We start from the raw sequence: 27,241 nt of genomic DNA, 5'->3' as shown, positions 1-27,241 counted from the left end.
AAAATGCATCTTTTCCATCCCACAAGGACCCGCATTCGGATTAATCAGCATGTGGTCGGTATTAATCAGCATGCAGAGACCTCATAAGGTTGCACCATGAGAAATAGCGTGCTGTCCAAGTATGCTTTTTCCAGCCATGCAATTTTGCAATTTTCATAGATCCTGATCAATAACGGACTAGTAGCACACGGGCGGAATCCTGTGCTTATGCTTACGCTCATAAGTAAATTTGGGCTTTATACCAAGATTTACTCATTAAAACACGCTTCATTTGATAGTAAAATCATTACAAGCATTATGATTTAAAGAAATCCAATGGAAAATGTGATTTTAGGAAACACCGCAACTACGAAAGCGGAACCCCAAGTGTCAATTAAAATATATGAAACTAAAACTTTCTGAACAGAAACAACTGCATTAGATTTGAACCACAGACAAACAGGTATAACACTTATTGTCCCATTCTTCGCTCGCTGTAACAGTCATTTTAAATTTATTGTCGGTGGAGAATGTCTCCGTATCCATCAAAGTGGCGCTTTTTAAGGTAAAATTAGTCGTCATCGATTTTGCAAATTTCAAAAGCAGTTTTTCGTTTGAAACAAAAATTTTGTTCATAATAATATATTCGCTGTTTTCAGATTCGCAAGAAGAATGCAGTGAATACATTTCTATAAACAAAACCCCACTTTTGGGCCTAAAAACTGCTTCTGAAAATGCGTTCTCCGACGACAAGTTAATGACTGCTAGTTTCCCGAGAAAAGGAAGGGAAAGTCCCATATAAAATACTTGCTAGTTCAAGTAACACTTCTTCTTCTTCTTCAGCAGCATAGAGCCGGGGTGGCTCGTGCTGTTTCAAGCACTCGTCTCCATTCAACTCGGTCTTGGGCCACTCGTCGCCAATTTCCTAGTCGTCTCAGAAGTCGCAAATCGCTTTCGACCTGGTCGAGCCATCGTGCACGTTGGGCCCCCCTGTTCCTGGTGCCGGTGGGGTTGTTGAAGAGGACCGTTTTCGTCGCACTGTCGTCCGGCATCCTTACGACGTGTCCGGCCCACCGTAGCCTGCTAACTTTCGCTAGATGTACGATGGGAGTCTCCCCAAGCAGTGCCTGTAGCTAGTGATTCATACGCCTCCGCCACTCTCCGCTTTCAGTTTGTACTCCGCCAAATATCGTCCGCAGCACTTTCCGCTCAAACACGGCAAGGGCGCGTATGTCCTCCGTAAGCAGCGTCACGGCTTCAAGTCCATAAAGAACTACCGGTCTAATAATGGTTTTGTACATTGTTAGCTTCGTGCGGCGGCGTATGCTTCCTGATCGTAGCGTTTTACGAAGGGCAAAGTAGGCCCGATTTCCCGCTGGATCTCCTTACTAGTGTTGTTGTCCGCGGTCACCAGCGATCCCAAATACACGAACTCTTCTACCACTTCTAGTTCGTCGCCGTCAACGGTTACCGTCCGTGGGAGGCGCGCATTTGTTTCCTTTGAGCCTCTTCCTTTCATGTATTTGGTCTTCGACGCATTTATTTTTAGCCCAATTCTCCTAGACTCCGCTTTCAGTCTGGCGTAGATTGCCTCCGCCGTCGCAAAGTTCCTGGCTATGATATCGAAGTCATCTGCAAAGCCTAGAAGTTGGCTACTCTTGGTAAAAATCGTGCCTCTCGTTTCAATGCCCGCTCGTCGGATCACCCCCTCAAGAGCGATGTTGAACAGCATGCAGGATAGACCGTCACCTTGTCTCAACCCTCGTCGCGTCTCGAAGGGACTCGAGAGTGTCCCAGAGATGCGTACGAAACACATCACTCGATCCAATGTAGCTCTGATCAGTCGCGTCAGTTTGTCCGGAAAACCGTATTCGTGCATTATCTGCCATAGCTTGTCTCGGTCGACTGTATCGTATGCTGCTTTGAAATCGATAAAGATGTGATGCGTGGCCACGTTGTACTCCCGACATTTCTGCAAGATCTGTCGGATAGTAAACATTTGGTCCGTAGTTGCGCGAGCCCCCATGAAACCCGCCTGATAATTCCCTACGAAACCTTGTGCTATCGGTGACAGCCGGCGTAACAGGATCTGGGAGAGTACCTTGTAGGCGGCGTTTACCAGCGTAATACCACGATAGTTGCAGCAGTCTAGCCGATCACCCTTTTTGTAGACGGGACAAACCACTCCTTCCATCCATTCCTCCGATAGCTTTTCCTCCTCCCAAATCCTCGAAATAACCCAGTGTAGAGCCTTTGCTAGGTTTCCCCGCCATGTTTATAAAGCTCTGCCGGTAGGCGGTCCTTCCCAGCGGCTTTATTGGTCTTCAGCAACCTGATTTCTCGTTTGACTTCTTGGAGATCAGGTGCTAGGACATCACTATCTTCCATGGGCGCTCCTAGGTTAATTTCCGTTCCGCCTCCTTATGCGACTTCACCATTGAGGTGTTCATCGAAGAACTGCGTCCACCTGTCGACCACCTCGCGCTCGTTTGTAATTAGATTCCCTCCCTCGTCCCTACACATGTCAGGTTTCGGTGTGTAGCCCTTCCGAGTTTGGTTCACCTTCTCATAAAACTTGCGCGTGTCATTAGCTCGGAATAGTTGTTCTAATTCTTCACGATCTCTGTCCTCCTTTTGGCGCTTTTTTCTCCTCAGGATCGTGGTCAACTGGTTCCTAGCTCGTCGGTACTTGGCCAGGTTCTCTCTAGTGGCAATACTTAGATAATTTTTCCAAGCGTTTTTTTTCTCCTCCACCGCTTGTTGGCATTCCCCATCAAACCAATCATTTTGTGTACTCCGAGGGTCAATACCTAGTGCCGCGGTAGCGGCCTCTCCGATGGCCGAGCGTATTCTGCCCCAACCGTCTTCGAGGTTTGAAGCACCTAACTCCTCGGAAGAAGGCAGTGCCTCATTCAGTACTCGCGCGTAGTTCTCGGCAGCTTGTGGGTTATCTAGCTGCCTGATGTTCAGCCGAGGAGGGCGGCTTTGACGTGTCCGGTATACGGTGGACAGCTTTGAGCGCACATGTACTGCTACTAGGTAATGGTCAGAATCAATATCCGCACCCCGACGGGAGCGTACGTTCGTGATGTTAGAGAAGAACCGGCCCTCTATGAGAACGTGGTCAATTTGGTTCATTGTACGTTGGTCAGGTGATCTCCAGGTGGCTTTGTGGATATCCTTGCGCGGGAAAAAGGTACTTCGGATCACCAGGCCTCGGGAAGCTGCGAAGTTTATACATCGTTGGCCGTTATCGTTTGTGTCGGTGTGCAGGCTATGGGGTCCTACCACCGGTCTATACATTTCTTCCCTACCGACCTGGGCGTTCATATCCCCGATGACGATCTTGATGTCCCGTGACGAGCAGCTGTCGTACGTAGCCTCCAGCCTCGCGTAGAACGCTTCTTTCTCATCGTCGGGTCTACCTTCGTGCGGGCAGTGCACGTTAATGATGCTATAATTGAAGAAACGGCCCTTTATCCTCAATACACACATTCTCTCGTTGATCGCCTTCCAATCTATCACGCGATCCTGCATTCCGCCCAGCACTACAAAGCCCGTTCCCAGTTCGTTGGTAGCGCCACCGCTCTGGTAAAACTGGGCCTTTCCGCCACGGATCTTCCATACCTTCTCTCCTTTGCGACAGATTTCCTGCAGAGCTACGATGCCGAGTTTGCGGGGTTCCAGCTGTTCAATCAGCACCCGCTCGCAACCTGCGAAATTTAGCGATCTGCAGTTCCAAGTCCCGAGTCTCCATTCGTCGTCCTTATTTCGTCGCCTAGGTCGATGCCGAATATTCCGCTCCGAATATGCTTGAATGTTGTTAGTTAAGTTTAGTTTAGGTGTGTAGCCGTACTGGGGCAACACTACCGAGTCTCGCGATGGGGCTGCCATCTCATAGTGCCGAGACGCACTATACCTCCTTCCCGGTTAGTATACGACCTTAGTTTCCACCGGGGTTGGTTACCCGATCTCCGCTAAGGTTGCTCGTATTCCGGCTGGTACCACGAGGAGGTCGGAATCGGAGTTGCTGGATAAGAGGCTAACGACCACTATGGGGTCTATATTCAAGTAACACTCCTGTTGTAATTTGATAATTGGGAACGTCGATCATCGATGGTGCCAGTGTTCAGGCAAAATGTGTGTGACGATCATTTTTGTTGATTTTTCTTCTAAGAGTTATGTCTGTTTGTCCGCGTTTGAACCTTGAACTAGATTTTTAAACCTCGATAGTACTTTGTTCATGGAATTGCTGTAATAAAAATTAAAATATTGTGATTGATAGTTGGATTGAAATCCTTATTTGCCGCTTTTATTACTTTTGGATAAAAGAATGTTATTGTTTGTGATAGACCTGGGATAACATTGTTCACATTGCGAGCCTCATTGTAATTTGATTCGTGATGTATAATTGCGAATGAAAGACTGTGAACGCTTATGCTGAAGCGATCTTTTCGTGGGTGGTCGATTTCCAGTGTATAAAATTGAACTTCAAACTCACAAAAACTAATTGTGTAATAATTTATAATACTATAAATTATTTTCATTCATTTCGCTATAATTGCATGGAATAAGGATACCATTGGCAACTATTCTAGCAGTATAAATTCTCTACAGTACACCTCCCTTTTTTGAAAAAATGATGTAATGAAATGACAGCATTTGGATGTTACAGGTTTTTTTCGCTATATGATACACTTTCATTCGTTAATTCGTTATTTGAGCATCTTAGACGATTACCTGAAAAGATAAGAAAAGATAAGAAAAGAAAAGAAAAAAAAGTTATTACTACCGTTTAATTCCAATCCCCCTCTAAAAAGATCGAAAACATTCTTTATAGGGAAGGTATCCCTGAAAAGTCTACATGGGCTACGAGAAGGTTGAAAAGCGTAAAATTTGGCTCTATGTGCGTTACAAATGGTACCCCAATAAACCAGGTAACCTTTCATTACTCGGACTAACTTCGATTCATAGGTATCCCGATCAGGAGGACCTAACAAAATTATAACAGATCTTGCTATTCTGTTATCAAAGTTTTTAACAACAGTTGTTATTAATTTGATATATTTAATCATACTATAACAACCGTTGGTATAAATTAGCCTCCGTAAGTGGTTAAAATATCAAAAATTATAACTAAGCTGCCTCTAATTAATATCTGATTCATAACAAACCATGTAATGATTTTATCTTAATTGTAGGACACCATACGAACCGTTGCTTTTCAAGAAATGGCGCTTTTCTAGTGGTAGTAAAACCAAAATTTCTCACTTATTTATGTTTACCTACCTGAAAAACAATCACTAATCATATTTTATTTGAGGTACAGTTACTCTGTTATACTTAATTTTCATGATTTCTGCCTAATTTTGATTAAAAAAAACAAACATTTCCTATACCTCTCCATAGCATCTTACTACCAGCCATCCGAGAGCCCTAAAAAGCTAAAGCCCTATAAAGGTACATTTATAGGGCTTTATGAAAAGCTCTGTTTGCGACATTTCAATTCGAAAAAATTAAATTTCGCAACATGAACGCAATGAATAAAAACAATGTTTACCAACTATTTATTGGTTCAGATGGCAAACGTTATATTGCGGTTAGCGATAAACACAAAAGAAACTGAGATGCATGAGAGAGTAAGGGTGTTGTGTTCAGTAAATTTATTGTCGCGCAAAATTCAGCTGTTACGGAAATGCACGCATAGTGTGCTACGAAGTAACGACATCTGTTGTATTCAACAGGGAAACATTGATAGTTTCAAGCATACTCTCACGCATGGCGCATGATAAAACACTTGCGCCAACTTCTGTTATTTATTATCAGAAGCTAGAGCCAGTGTCCTAGTGTCAACATTTCAAGATAATTCAAAAATAACACAGCTAATAAAGGTACACACTTAACAGTTCGGTAAAATTTTACCGTAATCTAAACAGCTGAACGTTCGGTAAAATTTTTTATTGCACCAAACATTATTAATGATCTTACTTACTTACTTACTTAGGTGGCTTGCCGTCCTAAGACAAAGCCTGTTGAACAAAATTTCTCCATGTAACTCGGTTGAGGGCTACCGCTCTCCAATTCCTCGAACACCGAGTACTCTCCGCCAGATCTCGCTCCACCTGGTCTAACCATCTTGCTCGCTGCGCTCCTGGTCGTCTTGTTCCTACCGGATTCGAGGCGAACACCATCTTTGCAGGGTAGTTGTCCAGCATTCTTGCAACATGCCCTGCCCATCGCATCCGTCCAGCTTTAGCCACCTTCTGGATACTGGGTTCGCCATAGAGCTGTGCGAGTTCATGGTTCATCCTCCGCCTCCATACTCCGTTCTCCTGTACGCCGCCGAAGATCGTTCTTAGCACTCGTCGTTCGAAAACTCCGAGCACTCGCAGGTCCTCCTCGAGCATTGTCCATGTTTCATGCCCGTAGAGAACAACCGGTCTAATAAGCGTCTTGTACAGGGTGCACGTTGTACGGGGACTTAGTCTGCTCGACCGCAATTGCTTGTGGAGCCCATAGTAAGCACGACTTCCGCTGATAATACGCCTCCGAATCTCACGGCTGGTATCATTGTCCGCCGTTACCAGTGAGCCAAGGTAGACAAATTCATCGACTACCTCAAACTCATCGCCGTCGATCAATATACTACTGCCCAAGCGGTGTCGTTCGGCCTCGGTTCCGCTGGCCAGCATGTACTTTGTTTTAGACGTATTTACCTTTAACCCAATCTTTTCTGCTTCGCGCTTTAGTCTGGTGTACTGTTCAGCCACCGCCACAGATGTTCTGCCGATAATATCCATGTCATCGGCAAAGCAGACGAATTGACTAGATTTGTTGAATATCGTGCCCCGCGTGTTGATATCCGCTCGGTTCATAACACCTTGTAGCGCTATGTTGAACAGCAGGCATGAAAGACCATCACCTTGACGAAGCCCTCTGTGTGATTCGAATGAACTTGACAATCCACCCGAAATCCGAACACAGCACTGCGTACCATCCATCGTAGATTTAATCAGTTTGATGAGCTTCCTGGGGAAGCTGTTCTCGTCCATGATTTTCCATAGCTCTTTCCGGTCGATGGTATCATATGCGGCTTTGAAGTCAACGAATAAATGATGCGTGGGAACTCTGTATTCACGGCCCTTTTGGAGGATTTGCCGCAGTGTAAATATTTGATCCGTTGTAGACCGACCTTCGACGAAGCCGGCTTGATAAGTTCCCACAAATCTATTCGCAATTGGTGATAGACGGCGGAAAATGATTTGGGACAGCACTTTATAAGCGGCATTGAGAACGGTGATCGCTCGATAGTTCTCACAGTCCAACTTGTCGCCCTTTTTGTAGATCGGGCAGATAACCCCATCTTTCCACTCCTCCGGTAGCTGTTCCGTATCCCAAATTCTAACAATTAGTCGGTGTAGACAAACGGCCAGCTTTTCTGGTCCCATTTTAATAAGCTCCGCTCCGATGCCATCTTTTCCAGCTGACTTGTTGTTCTTTAGCTGCATGATGGCCTCCTTAACTTCACCTATCGTTGGGGCTGGCACCTCTTCCCCGTTTGCTGCACCGTCGAAATCGCTTTCCCCGCCGCCATGGTTTTCCGCCTGGGCGCCATTCAGGTGTTCGTCGAAGTGCTGCTTCCACCTATCCGTCACCTCACGATCGTCCGTCAGAATACTGCCAGTCTTATCCCGACACATTTCGGCTCGCGGCACAAAGCCTTTGCGGGATCCGTTCAGTTTCTGGTAGAACTTCCGCGTTTGCTGAGAACGATGCAGCCGCTTCAACTCCAACATATTCCTGCTCTTCCAGGGTGCGCTTTTTCTCCCGAAAGATTTGGTTTCGCTGCATCTTCTTCTGTTTGTGTCTTTCCACGTTCTGACGTGTGGCACTGCGCATCTTGGCCGCCCGCGCAGCGTTCTCCTCATCCATCACCCTCCTACATTCATCGTCAAACCAATCGTTCCGCTGATTCCGGGCCACATGCCCGATGGAGCTCTCCGCTACACTGCTGATGGCTGTTTTGATAGTGTTCCAACAGTCCTCGAGAGGGGCTTCGTCCAGCTGGTCCTCTTCCGGCAGTGCAGCTTCGAGTGAATGCGCGTAGTTTGCGGCGACGTCTGGCTGCTTCAGCCGCGCGAGATCTAACCGAGGCTGGCGTCGGTACCGAATGTTGTTCACAACGGAGAGTCTTGGGCGCATCTTGGGCGAGTCAACGTTAGCGCTTCGATAGGATCTGACGTCGATAATGTCTGAGAAGTGCCGACTGTCGATCAAAACTTGGTCGATCTGTGATTCTGTCTGATTTGGTGACCTCCAGGTGTACTTATGGTGGATTCTGTGCTGAAAAAAGGTACTACGTACGGCCATATTCTTGGAGGCGGCAAAGTCGATAAGTCTTAGGCCCATTTCATTGGTTCGCTGGTGTGCACTGAACCTTCCAATCACCGGTTTGTATTCCTCCTCCTGGCCGACCTGAGCATTGAAATCTCCGATGACGATCTTGATATCATGTTTTGGGCAGCGGTCGTATTCACTCTCCAACTGCGCGTAGAATTCATCCTTGTCGTCATCGGTACTTCTGAGGTGAGGGCTGTGCACGTTGATGATGCTTATGTTGAAGAATCGGCCATTGATTCTCAACCTGCACATTCGAGGATTGATTGGCCACCACCCAATCACCCGTTTCCGCATCTCGCCCATCACTATGAAAGCTGTACCCAGCTCGTGTGTGTTGCCGCAGCTCTGGTAGATGGTATGTCCATCTCTGAACGTACGTACCGTTGAGCTCTTCCAGCACACCTCCTGCAGCGCTACGACGTCGAACTTGCGGCTCTTCAATACGTCGGAGAGCACTCGAGTGCTCCCTTGGAAGTTGAGAGATCGGCAGTTCCACGTCCCGAGTTTCCAATCCATAGTCCTTTTTCGTCGCGTGGGTCTATTCCGATTGTTCCAGTAAGAATATATTTATTCTTCGTTCCATGCTTTAATATTTTTCGTGGTGACGGCTTGCAAAGCCTGCTACACCAACCCCCTGTTTCGCCGGAGGGCCAACGAAGCTCGAAAGAGCCCTCCTTTCCTGTCAGCATACGACCTTGGCTTCCACCGAGGTTGGTTACCCGATCTCCACCAAAGTTGCTCGTATCCCGGCTGGTACCACGAGGCGGTAGGAATAGGAGTTGCTGAATAAGAGGCTATGAACCACTGTAGGGTCTATTTTATGCCTACACGTGCACAAGGCACCGACGGTACGCATTATTCAGCCGTTTACCAGCCTTATTAATGATCTGCAAATGTCGATTGGCACCATCGAAATGTTTACAGAACATTCAGCTGTTTGGGATTCGGTAAAATTTTACCGAATTTGGTGCTTTTTGTTAAGTATGTATATTAGCAAGTATTAGTAACTGTGAAGTGACTTATTTAATATACTTTTAAAATTATGATGGTAATTAAAATAAGTTTTGCAAGTAACATATTTTGTTATTAAAGCGAAATGTGTCATTCTTAGTGGTGGAATTTATATAGCTCATTCATATAGCTCATTCAAACTTGAATTTGCATCCTAATTAGTTTATTTTCGATTTGTAACATAATATGTTGAAAATATCAAAATATGTTATAAAACAGATATAATCTAGTAACGGGCTCCTGATCGGGATACTAAAACAAAACAAAATTCACTCGAATACTAACGCCACTTGGTGAAAAACTTATGAAACTTTGTCCACTGATTGAAAGATGTTGACCTACTGATCAACCTTGCTGAAAACAGTAACTTCCTTCATCGCCAGAGTGCCAAGAAAAAGTTAACGTTCCACAGTTGTACTACGACGCGAGTAAGCTTGGGTTAAAGCGTACTTCGTGTCTTAAAAAAGCAACATTTTAATTATTTACCAAAGAACAAAAAAGACGATTGAAAAGAGAAAGGTTAGCGCCGTAGAAACGTCATCTGCAGGCAATCGTGACACACATTTGAGGGTCTCAAATTGAGACACGGTTTTCACGCGCCTGTGTAAAAAGTTAAGAGATCGACGTAATGTCGACTGCATTAGTCATCATTAGCATCCTCGATGAAAGTAGAAAGTTATCACAGCAGAAATTTGGCAAAACAATGTGTAAATAATTATCAAGACAATGAAAGAAAAAACAAAAAAGCAGAAACGTTTCGGAATATATTTCTTTAATTTTATTGTGTATTTTACTCCGATTAGTTTATTTACTATGAAGCAAGGGGCTGCGATCTATCCTCGAATGAATCTCACGCTGGCTTCCATAGCCTTTCGCCGCAGATTCAAACGCCGAACAAAACATAACAGAAAGACTTTGGCCTATATTACTAAAACACGATGTAATTCACTCGCCACAGTCAGTGGTCTGTTGGTTCCGCAGCACTGTTTTACCCGCGCGCTTCTCGCTTGGAATGAACACCAACAACCATTATCATCGGTCAACCATTAATGGAACGTAGGCGCATAAAACATAACCAGCCCACCATTATCATCATCAGCGCGCGTGTTAGTCGGCTCACACGATGGGCAATCGAAACGGATCGAATGGAAATTACTCGGTTACAAAACCAGCCCACTAGCAGCCGCCAGCATTAGCAGCAGCTAGCGTAATGTAAGTTTTCGCGATACGCGAGAGAGCTTCAAAAATGTAAAGATTTATTATCAACAAAACAAAAGAAAGGGAAATTAACTCATCGAAACCCCGACCTTCCTTTTCTATCGTTCCATATTAATAGAGATGTCCAGTCTGTATTCGACTAATACGTTCGAAGGCGGAAACTGAAAATGGCACAAACTTATGGAGTATGAAAAATATTGAAAAAAGCTGACAACTGCAACTTGTTTATTTACGTTTGCGTTACCTCCCCGTGCATCAGCTCCGAATTTTTTTTTCTCGAGTTGTGGTGAGACTCCTGCAATACTGCAAGGAAAGAGATGCAAAATGAACCTCCGTTAAGAAAACACGGTACCATGATAAGCATTTTCTCGAACCTAAACCTCGTTTCTAAAATACACAGTTCAGGAAATCCTACCGGCTTTTAGATTACCTCAAATTTATGATTGAACAAACTGTCCAACCACCGATCAACCAACGCCAGCCAGTGCCAGTGAAAGACGTCTTTTCAAACCGTGTAGTCTGCAGTCGGTGCCGAGAAGCATCAGTCCAGTTGGTGTGGTGGCTATTAGAAAGTAAAATGACTGACTTTCCATATGGATCGGAACTAATGAGTTGTCTAAGTTCATTTGAGAGACTAATTTATTGGTAGTTCGCAAAGCAGGTTGTCTGTGTTCGAGGAAACACATGTAAATTGCTGGCCAATTTGCTTGTAAGGTGTTCCTCATTATGTTGTTTGTTTTTTTTTTTAGTTTTTTTCTATACAAAACGCAGTTGTAACGATTATGTCACTTGACCTGTTGACTCAAATCTATCTATAACATGTGGCCCATTTGAGAGATAAGTTAACAACGACCAGTTGATAGTGATGGCTGCACGACAAGAATTCTCGAAAGTAAATACAACTTCACAACTAGAAAGCTGATTATGCTCAAGCGAAGAAAAATGCACTTGAAGTTGAAAGAAATCAAGCGAACCTAGACAATAAGTTGCACTCAAGCGATACATAACACTAATTTACATAGCATTATCTTATAGTGCTTTGGGGTACAGAAATTTGATAGTGTTATGAATAACCACGTAATTATTGCAGCTACCATCAGATAACATTCATCACCATATGGTTTTACGATGCCAAAAGATTAGTCGAAATTATTAACTACTAGCGACCAACTGACTGCTGACTATTAGCTCAAAACTTGATGTTCATTTTTTAATCACCCCTCAGGCACCCCTCCCGGTATGTTAAGTTGTTATACCAACTTCCTGTTTTATACAAGATGTTGTGCCATTTTCCAGCAGATTACAGATTTTTTGTAGTCTTTGCCGATACATCAGTAATATATGACTTTAGATAACGTTATTATACGAACACCGGGTTGAATCAATATTTTCAAGCGATAATCAATATGTTTCATTTCATTGTCATCCTGGCTAGGTTTAGTTGCGAGTCCGAAAGACCAGGGACACAGAATTTGTGTTGCCACCAACATAACAATATTCGTGATACAACGATGTACAGATGTCAGTTAACCCCCGGTTAAAACCGCAGCGCCGGAGTTGCAAATTAGTAAATAAATGTAAGCGAAGAATCAAATAAATGCGATTATTGCATCCACGACAATCATCAGTAACGTGATTGCATCTCATAGAGTTACATGGTGTTAGAAATACATTTAGGCATTTTGGTCATACATTCCGGATATCTCCGTTATAGTGAATCTAAATTATCACATCAAAAAAGTGCTTTTTCGCCGAAATTATAGAAAATTAGGATGAGGACCTCCGATTCGTTCTCAATTAGATGCGAGGCGACGTACGCGGACTACAGCTAGTTAAGACATAAGCTACATCGAATTGTAACTCTACTCGATGTAAATGTGAAAACCCAAAAAAAGGTTTTATTACCACTTTTCTTGATTTTCAATTATTTCACGATTATTGAGGCTTTTTGTAAAAAAAAATCGAAGGCAATTCAGTAATACAAATCACACAGTGCTGATATTTATGTTAAGGGACGAAACGTTGTTTTACGTCGAATTTTAAACATATGGCAAAGTGTAGGTATAGATACCTCTGAGGTAGTAAATCTTAGTTTATTCTATAAATCATTTCGCTTAACCCTGTTGGGATACGACACATAATTTACCAGCATCTTCATACTTCATACAAAAGCATGTTTACATTTTGTTATCTCTCAATCTGCTAGCTCACCTTGCTTCTCTCCTTTCGTGTAAAAGATGATGCTTTTATTTTTAACAACGTACAAATTAATCTCCATTAAATCACTTCACAATCAATGTTGTCACAAAGAGTACCCTTCATTCATTCAGTTTTTTTACTGCAAGCAAACAAGTAAATATTCTCGCGTCGCGTTGATAAGGAAGGATAGAAAAACAAGGTCACTCGGAAAGGTTATTTTCTTATCACTGCGTGGTACGACAAACGACTGACTCTTTTCGCCCCCATTTAAGGAACAACGTGTGAAAAAGCCCAAACTTAAACTTTAAACTAACCGAATGAGACTATGCCAGGACTAGCGCATAGGAAAAGGAACTGTCACTCAGATTGTCAAACCTTAAGGTTTGATTTTTTGGTCTTTTTTTGTGTCGCTATTCAATTGTTTCTAGTTGGTTGGCAAATAAACCTGCTTTGATGTGCTGACAGAGTGTCTAGGGCTCGATTGTCTCCTAGCAGTGCGCTGAATAAAAATACTTTACATTGTTCACATTGTTGAAACGGTATAGTTAGAAACCAATCTAAAATGCACTATAAATTGTGCCACAATATTTTGCAGGACATGACCTGTTGCATCTTTAATGACAATAATCTCTGAAGCGAGTTAAAATTATCAAGATGAAAACACAAATAACTGTATGGCTGTTGATATTACGCAATCAAAATAGGGGAGAGCAGCCAACAATGAGACAAAACTGTTCATATATTTTGATGATAGCTACATATGAGCACTTTAATCCATTTGGAATGTATACTCCTCTAATACTAAAAAAAATTTCACGAATAATTACTCTCCCCTACTCTTTCTACTGACTTTACCAACAATATCGAATTATAACTAACGGGTGGCAACTAAAATTTTGGATTTTTTTCTCAAGCTGTCAAAAAAAGACAAAGGTACATGAAGAAGATCTAATTTAGCAAAATTAAAGATGCATTATTCATTGTTGAAAAAAAATTAGTGAACATTTGAAAACAGTCCGCAATCGGCTGTTCGGCGAAGCTTTCGTTTGATGTCCGAATAGGAGCGCTGTACGGCCGTCATGTCAACTTTGCGAATGCATCTCTTGATTCTATCAATCAACTGTCTGCAATTTGTGGCTCTCCAGTTGATTTTGTACACCAAGGAACTCAATATCCCGAAAAAACCTTCGATTAGGCGCACTAAGATGTAAGTAAAGGTTCACTTACGGCTAGACTAGAGCATTGCAGACTTACCATATCCCAGGGGGCTGCCTAACTGATCGAAAATAAGCGGAGCAACTATCCCCGGACGCTTGGCGGCTCCTGGTGGCTCGGACCGGGGTCGACAATGGGAGAGTAGTTTTATTGGCACTTCATCGGACACTAGTAAAAACCGTGGTGGCTCGGACCAGGATCGACGACTGGAGGGTGGCTTTTTAAGCACTTCACAGGACACTGGTGAAAAGTGCGTATTCTGGTGCGATTTTCTGGCACATTAATCTCCCACTTGCATGGACGGGTATTATGGCACGGATTGGCGGAATTAAAGCCTATCGGGTTTGAACACGGTCACACGATGTTCTGGGCACTCCTAGGATAATTATGTGACGGGGAGTTTTCCCGGGCCACGCACATACTTCTCGATCCACCGACGATGGGATCTATAACCACTTTTTACCGCCACGTGGGAACCGCATGTAAAACTCCAAACCGACTCAAGGAGCGGACTTTACGGCACGTTCGATCGCCTTGCTTGCCCGAATACCCAAAAAAAAACAAACCCCGATCCAGTTGCTGTCCGCTGGCAACTCCCTCTTGCGGGCTTCAGCCGAACTCCCAAGCGTTACGCGATCTCTCTGCTGCCGCTCGGTCGGTATAATGAAGCCATTGGTAACCGCGGCTTCTCGAGAGGGAGTTTTATTTTGAAAATTAACAATTATTTCCTACCTCCTAACATGCAAATACAAAATACAATTTTTACAACTATTTACATTTACTATGGGACATGGTCACATGTTACAAAGACAGATTTGTCGGGTCGTGGTTTTTGAGTACAAATGGGATCGAATGGGTATTCAGGAACGATTGTGTTTTTATGGCGTTATGCGATGATGCTCTATCCGGCCAAAACACGTATTGTCCATCTGCATGATGTTTTCGTAGAAACGGGATCAAAATTTTCTTCAAACATTCTCTGGTGCACATCTATTGATAGCCAAACCAGAGGGCTTGTTGTTGAAGAAATGAGAAAGAGAACGATGTCCTTCAGCGTCCATAATTTTGGCTGGTCTTTCACTACCTTGCTTGCAAATAGTTGTCGGGGACAGTCGAAGCCGCAACATCTTCGCTTTTTGAATGTTGTACCGTATACCTACTTTTTGCCGAGATTTCTGTGGCAGTTCGTAGAAGTGTACAACGCGCTCCCGACATGCTTCTTGTTTCGACGCCATTTTAGGCAAAACTGGGTAAGCATAAACAAAACAAAAAATATTGACAAAAAAAGAGGAGAGAGAGAGAGCGAGAGAGAGAGCTAACACATACATACTCTCATTTCTCTCTGAGCACGTTTGTTGTTGAGTATAGAGGTCGCGAAAAAATTCCAAAATTTTTGTCGCCACCCGTTAAACGTGATAAAATCGTATGCTCTTGATTATGGTATGGTCTCTGTTTTATTGCAACATAATTTTTCGTTTTCCAGACATCCCAAAGAATAGAGTGAATAAATATGTGGGTATTTGTTGCCCAATAACAATTCTTCATCCAAAGCAAAACCAATAAACTCTCTATCTAGTAGAACTGATAATGCATTACAACACTGGCAGCCATCCAAAAGGTCATGCTTTAGAAAACAGAATACAAACAACGCATAAGAAATAAACGTATTTTAGTTGAAACGGTTGCCAAAATGAACCTAACTTTATCCGCTCGTAAACAAGCAAGGAATAAGCTTACTGGTTTCGTCCAATTGAACCGAAAGCCCTAACGTTACAATAAAATGTCAGATTACAGTACGATTGTACCCTCGTTTCCTATAAGAAAAACCGGCCAGAAAACAATGTATGATCTTCAGGTGTCGATTCATATCCCCAAGTGGCCGGGCGCAAACAGTATGCAATTCTGTTTTTGAAGGTGAAATTGAGCGTGCTTTCGTGGGTTTCTTTAGTGTGCTGCACTTTTGATTATTTTTCATTCATTTTCTTTGTTATTTGTGTTTTGAGCTCAAGCTCCGTTTCCATGGATCCATATTGATATGGTTATGTAACATATCACATTCACGAAATGTAGACTCAGCGAACTGCCATGCCGAGGTGCCGGTCTATTTATCCTCCGGTGTGCGCGACGACGGCAAGAAGCACTCAGGCTCAGCTGTTTCTGGTGTGGAAAGAGTGCCACTTTATCGCATCAAGAGTCGAGCTTTCAAGTTTGCCTAAGCAAACTCTCCGCCGCTCCGACTGTTGTCCTTCGTAGTAATTAAATTCAACATGTGGAGGAAGCTATAATACGGGTATGCAAATTTGTACGAGCTTAGATTAGAATGAGACCGTTAAACGTTTATTGTCTCCCGTTGTTACGAACGACAACATCCTCTGCTTTAGTGGCGAATTTTGAGATTGTTAAGATCAGCCATTTTAAATGATGATACAAGACACGTAAAATGCATACGTATTTATGAAACTTTTTAATTAAAAGTCTAAAATGAGCGAAACTGTTTGAAAGCATTTAAAACATGTAATGCATTGTCAACATTTTTTCATCTTGATAGCATCGTTTCGACATTGTAACGGACGGCGTAAAATGAGCGCCAATGTTTACGATGTAACATACTGTTATCGTATAGTTGCTGATAATAATAGCCATGTGCAGTAGCAGCTGTTGTTCTGGTGGATGTTGTGCGCCGCAATAAAATCATCGTCCATAGCAGTACGATGTAGTAAACCCAAATTTTAGGCTTCCTGGTTCCTGCTCCCATAGAGGAAACCGGTTCAATAGTGCTTCGCTTCGAGTTACTTTCGTAAGAGTGCCGATATTAGTCGAACAAATTTATTGCATCAACAGACCGGACCGGACAGTTCGCTGCCGCCTATCGTACCGATTTAACCGCTATGAAACTGTTGGGGATTCTATCGATTAAAAGCGGTCCACCAACGAACAAGAAAATTAGCGTCATAAACTACTTAAGGACAACACATTTAATAGACATTTTTATTGGGACTGTTGAGTTTACGTAACTCGATCTTTTACAGCATTTTACAGCAAATAAAATACGACATTGTCTAATGCATCTTAGTTTTTGAATATTTAATAATTCAGGTGATCTGGAACACTTCAATCCCCTGTAGAAGTGGTCTGATGAACTGCAAGAAGTTTTTTAGAAGTTGCAAGAAGTTCAAAACAAAACTCTGGCAAATCCAATATATTCCACAAGAAAACTACCATAGGAACATGGTGTCACCGATTTTACGACTCGAAAAAGAAGAAAATAAAATTTTGGAAAAACTCAATGGTCCTGTACATAAACTAAACCATTTTTACCGTTGATTCCGCCTCAAACCGATCCTTACATAAGCTACCGCTTGGTAAGAGACATGTACAAAAATATGGTCTTAACGACTGATGATAAAAATGAACCCGATATTAATCCTAAAAGGAAACTGAATACGGATACATAAAGGATCCACTAACAAGGACGGCATATTTGAAAACAAAAATAAAAAACACAAATGATTTTCGTTCTCATTGGCTTTTTTTGGTCGCAAATTCAATAGGTTGTAACGACCGCAGTGTGGCATGTTGCGCCGTCTTGATGAAAACATAGATCATAGTCATCAACAACTTTGACAACTTTTGGAAAAAAGGTGGTTAACATCACCCGATAGCGCTTATTGATTGTACCTAATCGTAATGCATTATTCATTTATAATGAAGTACGGACCTTTGCCACCATATCATAAACCACAACATACCTTTGCTTTTCCGGAATAAACTGGCAATTGATGAGTCATAATCAATTTAATAGCATCTGTTGAAGTGTACCGCCCAGTTAATTTCGAGGTACGATGCTAGTCTAACAAGCCAGTCGACGTATGTTCGAATCTAGGCTGCTGGTGCTGCTAGATAGAGCCAGTAGTCCTTTACTCTAACAGCCGGGTGTGAAGTTTGTCGATAAAGAAGGGTTAAGTCTTAGAAAGACGTTTAGACGTAAATATTTCTAGAATAACGCTACAACATACAACATATTCGAAAAAATACATCATAGTGTTTAGAGCCCGTATCTGATATAATATGTCTCTACAGTTGAGTATTCAAAGCCATCTAATAAAAGCACGCTTTCATTGAAAATTTCGCTGTAATTTTTGTATTTATGGCTTTACAATGCTAGTACCCCAAGCAATAATGTGAATTTTATTGTACTCTTATGGTGGTCTTCAAGACAAATTTTGGTCTTAAATACCATCATAAGAGTAGAATAAAACCCAAATTGTTACTTGGGACCTGTTTAGTAACTAAATGATCGTTCATTCAGTCACTAAAGAGTTATTATGATTGCACCGCTAACTTTATTCAGCAAAATTGTAGATAGGGTAACGACCCCAGAATTCGCCCCTTTTATCAGGTTTTTATGTTGTAAAATGAATAAATCGCCATATTATTATAAAATCAGCCCTGAACTCAGACAAGTATGACTATGTATTAATATTCTATCTATTTTGGCTATTCGGAATCGCGAAAATTGAAATTTGATAGCAAAAGACCCAATTTTGAGCAGGAACCTCTAGTACCACATTTCGCCCATAGCGATCCAAAATTCGTCCCCCATGTGACCCAAATTTCGCCCACTTGTTATTTGTTGCAAATTTCCCAAATAACCTCAATTATTTTATTAGAATTGTTGTTACTGTTATTTAACGTTAAGATTATGTCTATTCAGTGATTAATATGGCAATCAATTTGTATCAGGAATTCGTTAAATGTAAATCTAAATTTAAATAAACTGATCATGATCACCTCCTGATACCTGATTCAGTAAAACTAAAAAACACAGAGAAGGTGGGTTTTTACTAAATGTTTATTTTCATTACAGTAAAATAAGGCTTTTGACACTCGTCAAAGATATTTAAAATGAATGGTCCTGTTGGTGCTTTTTCTGGTCCTTTGTTGAATTCATTTTCACTATTGATTTGTGGGCGAATAAATACAATTCAGTGCCTACAGAATGGTACAATGTTTATTTTAATAGTTTAAATAACCTTAATGATTACTTATATCATTGTTTAGTAATTTTTTGGGAAAGAGTAAATGTTTACTGTGAACAATAAAAAATTAGATGAACTGGAAAATCTTGATATTCGGCTATATATATTAACTAATCGAAGGTGAGACTCGAGTCCACAACCTAACCTCTTTTCCAAGAAATAACTAAGCTTAACTGCTATATAGTCAATAAAAAGATGAAGAAAAAAAATTGTTTAGTAAATCACTGTCTGTAAATGGGTATGCCGGTTTACTGTATTAAATATTTCTGGTAACTGCAAAGCATACCCATCTTACCTACTCAACTAGGATATCTTTTGACATAACTTGGAATTCTTCTTTTGTTAGACCGGGTTTGTAATGCTAAGATATTAGAGTTTTCATGATATTATCGAAATATTCTATTTTATCACCGCGATTATTTCTTTGTTGTCTGCATTGCACATTAAATACTTTTCAAAGTTTTATCCATGACAACAATTTTATTGCGCTTAGATGCTATAAAATAGTAAACGGATTTTTCGTGTGATTTTCCAATAGTCAGATTTATTCTCATGACAAGAAAAATTGTGATTTTTGAGAATGTTATGCGCGTCTTACTAATTCGTGCAGTTTTAATCTTATTATCAATTTCGATGTCGATTATTGCTAATTCAACATTTCGTTTGGTAGAAGCCCCTTAGCCCATGTTTAGCAGGTAATTCTTTTGTTAGATGAATTCAAATGAAGATATGATGTGCTTTCTGCATCAAAATATTATTTATTTGATACTTTTATTCACCATTTTGATAAACATAAATCAGCGAACAAACTAATCGATTGTGGCTTGCTTTTGCTTATGTGTGGCATATTTGCATGTATTTGATAGATGAGGGCGAAAACTGGTTCACGCAGTAAGTTCGGTTAAGTATATACAGATTCGACCCGGGCGAATTTTGGAACTCATATGATTTACAATACCTGATATAATATGTCTCTACAGTTGAGTATTCAAAGCCATCTAATAAAAGCACGCTTTCATTGAAAATTTCGCTGTAATTTTTGTATTTATGGCTTTACAATGCTAGTACCCCAAGCAATAATGTGAATTTTATTGTACTCTTATGGTGGTCTTCAAGACAAATTTTGGTCTTAAATACCATCATAAGAGTAGAATAAAACCCAAATTGTTACTTGGGACCTGTTTAGTAACTAAATGAGCGTTCATTCAGTCACTAAAGAGTTATTATGATTGCACCGCTAACTTTATTCAGCAAAATTGTAGATAGGGTAACGACCCCAGAATTCGCCCCTTTTATCAGGTTTTTATGCTGTAAAATGAATAAATCGCCATATTATTATAAAATCAGCCCTGAACTCAGACAAGTATGACTATGTATTAATATTCTATCTATTTTGGCTATTCGGAATCGCGAAAATTGAAATTTGATAGCAAAAGACCCAATTTTGAGCAGGAACCTCTAGTACCACATTTCGCCCATAGCGATCCAAAATTCGTCCCCCATGTGACCCAAATTTCGCCCACTTGTTATTTGTTGCAAATTTCCCAAATAACCTCAATTTTCGCCCAGTTTTCGCCCAGTGCATTTATGTTCTATTTTCAACAGAATTGCGATAAAATATTAAAACAAAAGCACAATTATGAAATTTGAAACAGATATAACCAAATTGATGCGAAAAAAGTACAGAGAGATACGATTTTCCATTACTTTTCCTCAATTTTATTTTTCATGCTCGTTCTTGAGAATGGAAAAATCGCGTCTTAAATACAATACATATTTTTCAAACCACATTAAATCATTAAAATACATAAAACAACACAACGAATTCTATTCAAATAACTGAAAACAGAGTTAAATTGAATATAAATTAAACTAACAACTTATAATTCAAATATATATTGAGTTAAATCACGGGAATACCAATGGGAGGGCGAATTCTGGGGTGGGGGCGAATTGTGGGGTTCTTACCCTAATAACTTGTTTTACAAATGTCCCATATATCACTTTGTCAAATTTTGCTCGACTGAGACGGTACTCTCAAATGAATCAAAGTGATGGAACCATCCTAATTTCCATCGATTCTCCAGCCCAGTCTGCAAACATGCGACATAAAGAATTTTGAACCACCTTTAGGCCTTTTGATAAGGTCATCTTGTATGAAAATAGACAAAGATCTCAGCTGCGGAGAAAGATGTGGAATGAAAATATTTTCTTAGTAGCAGTGTTCTGTTCGCTGCAATCTGTACAAAGTCTTGCAAGCGGCTTAACATTGTATAATGAAAATTCACTTTCCAACTTATCAATTGCTCGAAGTACAGCGAAGCGTGATGGTGCTTCTTGACGATTGTATTCAGCACGAAGTGCCCTTTCAGTAGCGACAAAACTTCTGTAATTTTGAAAATTGACAGTTTCGAAACGTTGTGAAAACCTGAAGCTATTCATGATAAAATTCAACATTACCGATGATAACTCCGTTTAAAAGTTAAATATTTCAGCATGTTCACCGTAAGCTGTCAAATTTATATTATCTCAATTAATAATACGAATATTGATGGACAAGACACAAACAATTAATAACCCCTATAGAAATTTTCCTTCGTGGGTTACAGAACAATATGAGCTGTAGCCGAATGTGATATTTCAACAAGACGGAGTTCCATGTCACACCTTAAACCGCACTCAGAAGTGACTACAGCAACATTAACCGTTCTAAGCGAAAGGTTTGTGGTCAGCTGCCAATCCTGATCTTCCTGATGCATAAATAAAGACGATTCCTTTACCGAATTCCGCCGGGGATTCCAATTTTAGAATCTTATACAAGAAATCTGGTTCTATAATTAAGGTAATCTGTACCAGAGTAATTCTCGTTGAATCGAGGCCAGTGACACGAGGTCTTCAAACATTAAAATTTTTATGCTTGATTGGTTGAAAATGGTTAAAAAATAAGAATTACACTTTTAACACCTCGAAACTGTGGACCCCTCGTTCGCCAAGACACCCGACAGTTTCAAAAAATTGAATTTTTAATTAACGATCTATATCATGTGATATTTCTTAAACTTGCATAGAAACAACTAACAAATAGCATGGTACTGCAAAGAGGAAGAACCGGACTTATAAATGAAATAAAAATTTTTAAACGATTATCTTGGATGTAGTCGCCATACTGAATTTTACCAGACAATCGCCGTTTTCGCCATAAGCCCCCAACCCGATTTTAATCTAAAGAATAACATTGGAAAGCTGAGAAAAAATGCTATGAACTTTTGCATTGCCATTAACTAAATGAAACAACCAATTATCTGTAGATTCACAATTGTCATATAATAATTTTGATATTTTCTAAATTTGCTATGAAATATACAACAAACGACACGGTTTTCTAAAGAAGAAGAATAGGGTTTTCAAAGTGGCCACCATTTTTTAATTTTGCCGCCATGTTGGGATAAAATCCAGAATCCAGAAAATCGATTCTTTCGTCATGAGCGCACCAGCCGACTTGAATTTCAAGCTCACTATTGGAAAGCGACGGTTCCACCAAGTAAATCCCGAGTCTAGGAGTCTTGGGACTCCCGAGTCTAGGAGTCTAGGAGCACTGAGCGAGCACGAACCAGAGCGGCTAAGACAGCTGCCCGTCAATGATACGCCGAACTGGAGACGGCTGTTAAACGAGCTAGTAGACGGGACAAGAGAGCCTGGACTAACTCCCTAGCCAAACAAGTATAACCCTTTAAAACCGCTCTGAGAGCTCCCAGTCAGTAGGTCTCACAGTCAATGCAGCAAAGACTAAGACTATGGCAATGAACACTGACAATCCTAGCAACTTTACAGCAGTGGGATGACAGGTTGAGCAGGTAGATGCTGTTCAATAACTTGGTAGCCCGATGTTAGACCAAGACCGATATAGTCACATGAATCCAGGACCAAAGATCAGGGTGCAGACCGCCATTCCAGGTCTGCGAAACAAAGTGGTGTTAGAGTCAGATCATTTTACATACGAAAACCTGAATTTTCAACTCAAACATGAAATCCGTATTGCTGTACGCCTGCGAAACGTAGTGTGTCTCAGCGGAGACTACGCAAAAACTACAGATATTTGTCATTCATGCTTGTTGGTCTGACAGCTGGATATCCAACAAAGAACTTTATCGTCGATGTCATCAACAGAAATTGATGCAACAGAAATTCGAGAACGTTGGTGGAAGTGGTTCGGGCACACCTTGAAGAAAGGAGCGAACGAGATCTGCAGAGAAGCACTCGACGGGAATCCGCAAGGACAGCGTAGAAAAGAAGCAGCGTACCCAAAGGCTCATGGCGACGCAGCTTAGGCAACGAAATCCGGGCTGTAGACAAGAATCTATATTGGCGACAGGTAATGGCGGGTAACCGTCGGCAGTAGAGATCTCTGATTTCATCCCTTTGTTCTGCCGGACCGGCGGACATAGACACATCAGTAAATTAATAAGTAAGTTTGAACCTCAGCCGACTGGATAAAAAGGATAGACGAAGGATTAGGCACCATTTATGTCTAGAAATAACTTAACCGCCCAGTGCTGCTGGAATTTGAAATACGTCGCACGCTTACTAAAAGGGTTGCAGGTTTCCAAATTTATTACGATTGAAAGTGTCAGCAATTAGTTATGACTAAAAAGGCCCATTTGATGTGTATTGGTTACTGTTACTAAAAAATATAACAAACAGTAGCAAGAATTCCTCTGCAAAATCCTATAATACCTAATGGGCCAGCTTGAGTAGCCTTTCTCAAATTCAAAACTTTTTCATTAGAATCCGATTGCATCTGATGAGACTCGAGGGTTTATCCATAAGTTCGTGCGCTAGACACAAATGTAAATAGAGAAAATCTTTGCTAAACTTCAGCAAAAAAGGCTTCCCCATACAAACCGACGGCAAAAAAAGATTTTTTAGCGCAACTAGAATGATCAGTTCTTCTCATTTAATTCAAAACAACCTATTTTGAATATATGTAAATTGACCGAATAAATTATCTTACCTATTTGGTTCGAAGATAGAAAACTCGATGAACTCCCAATCTTCAATCCCTATTCCACTAGCTTTGATCAAACCCCAAAGCTATTTACTCGATTGTTGCACTTTTCCACTTCACCAGTAATTATTCTCTTCGCTTTACTTTTGACCACAATTCTTCGTACCAACTTCTCTTTCAACACATTTTCTCATCTATTTATTAACTTTTTTGTTCTTTCAACACACTGTACCATGAGGCAAAATTCAGAGCCCCTGAAAGCTTCCAAAACCGCGACTCACTTCTCTGTGTTCCACCTTCTGTGTTTTCACTCTATTTCTGCTCCATTATAATCATCATCAGCAATCATCGCTGTTGTTGGTTGGCCCGCCAGCATCCACTGCAGCCCCAGCACAAGACACTTCCAATTAAGCTCCTAGACTCCAATAGATCGTGACGTATTGCGATTATTACGATTGGCGGCGCACTATGTATAACTATAGAGTATATACTACCAAACCATCGAGTACAGCACGCTTTTATCCACTCACCGTCGCCTTCATCATCATCAGCATCGTCGTCGCCGTCGATGTCGTAGGGTTTCACAAGCAGCGACCAACCAATTGCACCAGCGTACCAATTACATTATTCTGTAGAGCAAAGAAAAATAGAAAATTGAAATACAACTCAATGGAAATGTATCCATTTGCAGCATACAGGTACTCAGCGATATTCGCTGCGAGGCACCAAATAATAAAACGAATTTCAGTCAAATTAACTAGAGTAGGATTGGAAACTACGTCATACCGGATTGGTCCACCCTCTCTCCTTTCACGCCAGCAGCCCACACATTGTGACATGACCGACCCACCTTCGCGAATAATTCAGGTGATGTCGCGATGGGCTGTTTCTTAATCTACTGCTTTGCTACCACTAAGCCAAATCAAAACAGCTATTGCAATACTGAACTCGGTGAAGGCCGAACCCATTCAGTAACGGGGTTCTTCCGTCCAATACGAAAACAGACAGACAGGAAAACAAAGCTGCTGCCTTTTCCCGTCGATTTCACCAACACAAAACGGTGAACCATGTGAGAGGAGCAATGTGTCGCATAAACGGCGCTAGAGTCTTTTTGAATTGAAGCGTGATTATGAACCACTACTTTTGATCTGATGGTTTGCACGATAGTCCTCCCGTAAGGCCAACCGAAAACAAAGGTATAGTTTGGAAGTGTTTTCCTTGCTTGCTGAAACGTTTTCACTGATTTGTTGCCAGGAGGATGACTATGATTTCCTAGGCGTTTTTATTATTGTTGGAATAAATCGGGTCTGCTAAAATAATTGAATGAGTTATTAGTGCCAATACCTACCTATTCAATTATTTGCAATGACGAGCATAAATTGTCAGATATAAAACAATTTCAACCTTCTTGTTAATTTGGCTCTTTAAAACTTTCTACACTATAACCCGAAATAACATTTATATACTCTCCCCCACATCTTGTTTCAAAACAGCAAGTTTTGCAAAGAAGAAGAGCTAACATCCCAGCAACGTCACTTATGCGATTACACACAGATGCTCTGTCCACTGGTACTGGTCTGGTGTTACAGATTCCAACTTTTCTACCTTCTTGCTCTACTTCAATCTGGCAGCTATCTGCCTCAACCGGAGGAAAATTCCACTCGCTGCCATTCTGGCATTGATTCCTGAGCAATTCTGTAACACTAAGGAGAAATCATATACTTTCCACATTTCCTTTAAACACGGGGATATTTTTTGATGAACTGTAACAATTGAATTGAAGAACTTCGGTAGTAGAAAACAGGGCCAGCTTCATGTTAAAATGAAAACCAATCAGTGTTTTCCTCACATCACATCCACACAAGCCTCTGTCTCGATAGAAAAAACAAGTGGAACAGCAGCAGCAAGCAGCGCATATACAGCACACAGATCAATAATGTTTATAAGAACTTCCGGAAGTGAGGAGAAAATAAAACACAAACAACCGACCAACTGCGACAACAAAGAAATTTTTCTTCGCTCCCAATCTTCTACCAAGAATCAATGGGGCTTTCTTTACATCTCAAACGAACAAACGAATTTCATGAAAGATTTCCTTTTTTCCTGGCACAGTTTGATTGCCCTTTACAGAGCTCTTTCGTAATAGTTCAATTTTTTCACATTTTCACAAGTATAAACTTACATTTCTTCTCACTAGATTCGGATTGTTTCACTGAATTGGCGACATTCATCTTTACGAAACGTATTTATACCAACAAAATCAACGATAATAAAAGATAAGTCATTTTTTCTGTAGTAAAACACACAAGACAATTAATTGCACCTGGCCACTGGCCGAATGTAGGACCGGATTTAGCAGCACTTTCTTCTAACTCTCCTCGTCAACAACTGACAGCGAATCGAGCAGTGAACGGCGATCATGGCTGCTGCTGGTGCTGCTGCTGCTTAGTCTGTGCTTTCCAACCAACCAAAACCCAAACAACGACATCAACAAACCAGAAACGAAACGAGCAAATCGCACGAACACACTGACACGGGTGGTTGTCGTTCGTGCGAGAGAGTATCCCAATCAAACATTAGCCCTCATCATCACCAGTAAAAGCGACCGTCCACAGCATAGCAGATCAACAGCCAGCATCAAAACATACCCTACCTTGCATACAAGCCCACGAATGTTTCCATCAGCTGTTTCGGTTTGCATGTGTAGCAAAGTTGATGAGAGCGCAGTGAGAATCGTGCAAAAGTGTGTGTGAGGAAATTTTAGCATAACTTGACATTTCTATTCGCCCAGTCGTCGTCACTGGTGGGTGGTAAATACATAGCGGGCGGGAGGATGGTTGCGCAACCGGGAGGAATATGGTTTTAGAACAAGCGTGGTCGACTGACTGGTGGTGAATAGCGAAATGACGAAATAATAACATTTGAAGCGATCGTTGGACTTATTCCTATCTGTTCGGATAGAACTGGTAACTATTTTCTGTAGCAGCAATTGGTTTTATGCAGCTCAAACTGTAAGTATTTTTTATTTGATTAGTTTCATAAATTACATTTGCACACAGTAAACTTACAACAAGTAGTTTCCTTATTTCCCTTCGTACACTACAAATTTCCTTTGCCTACTATCCTTCCTTCTCGCTATCTCTCTTGCTTGCCTTTTCGTTTCCCTGATAAATTC

The 27,241-nt window shown here is 41.2% G+C and overlaps 1 protein-coding gene across 1 annotated transcript in view; it reads right to left on the bottom strand.

The window, feature by feature from the left end:
* LOC128744067 (solute carrier organic anion transporter family member 5A1) overlaps positions 1-26,431 on the bottom strand; it is a 131,990-nt gene extending 105,559 nt beyond the window's left edge. Inside the window, exons 1-2 of the mRNA XM_053840830.1 lie at positions 26,249-26,431; positions 24,073-24,695 (exon numbers count right to left, since the gene is read on the bottom strand). The gene's annotated coding sequence lies outside the window, so the exon portion shown is untranslated. The remainder of the gene's footprint in view (positions 1-24,072; positions 24,696-26,248) is intronic.
* Between the last annotated feature and the right edge of the window lie 810 nt (positions 26,432-27,241).

The sequence above is a fragment of the Sabethes cyaneus genome, chromosome 3 (assembly GCF_943734655.1).
Source record: "Sabethes cyaneus chromosome 3, idSabCyanKW18_F2, whole genome shotgun sequence".
In the NCBI taxonomy this organism is placed as follows: Eukaryota; Metazoa; Arthropoda; class Insecta; order Diptera; family Culicidae; genus Sabethes; species Sabethes cyaneus.
This window is presented reverse-complemented; position numbering and strand designations above follow the sequence as displayed.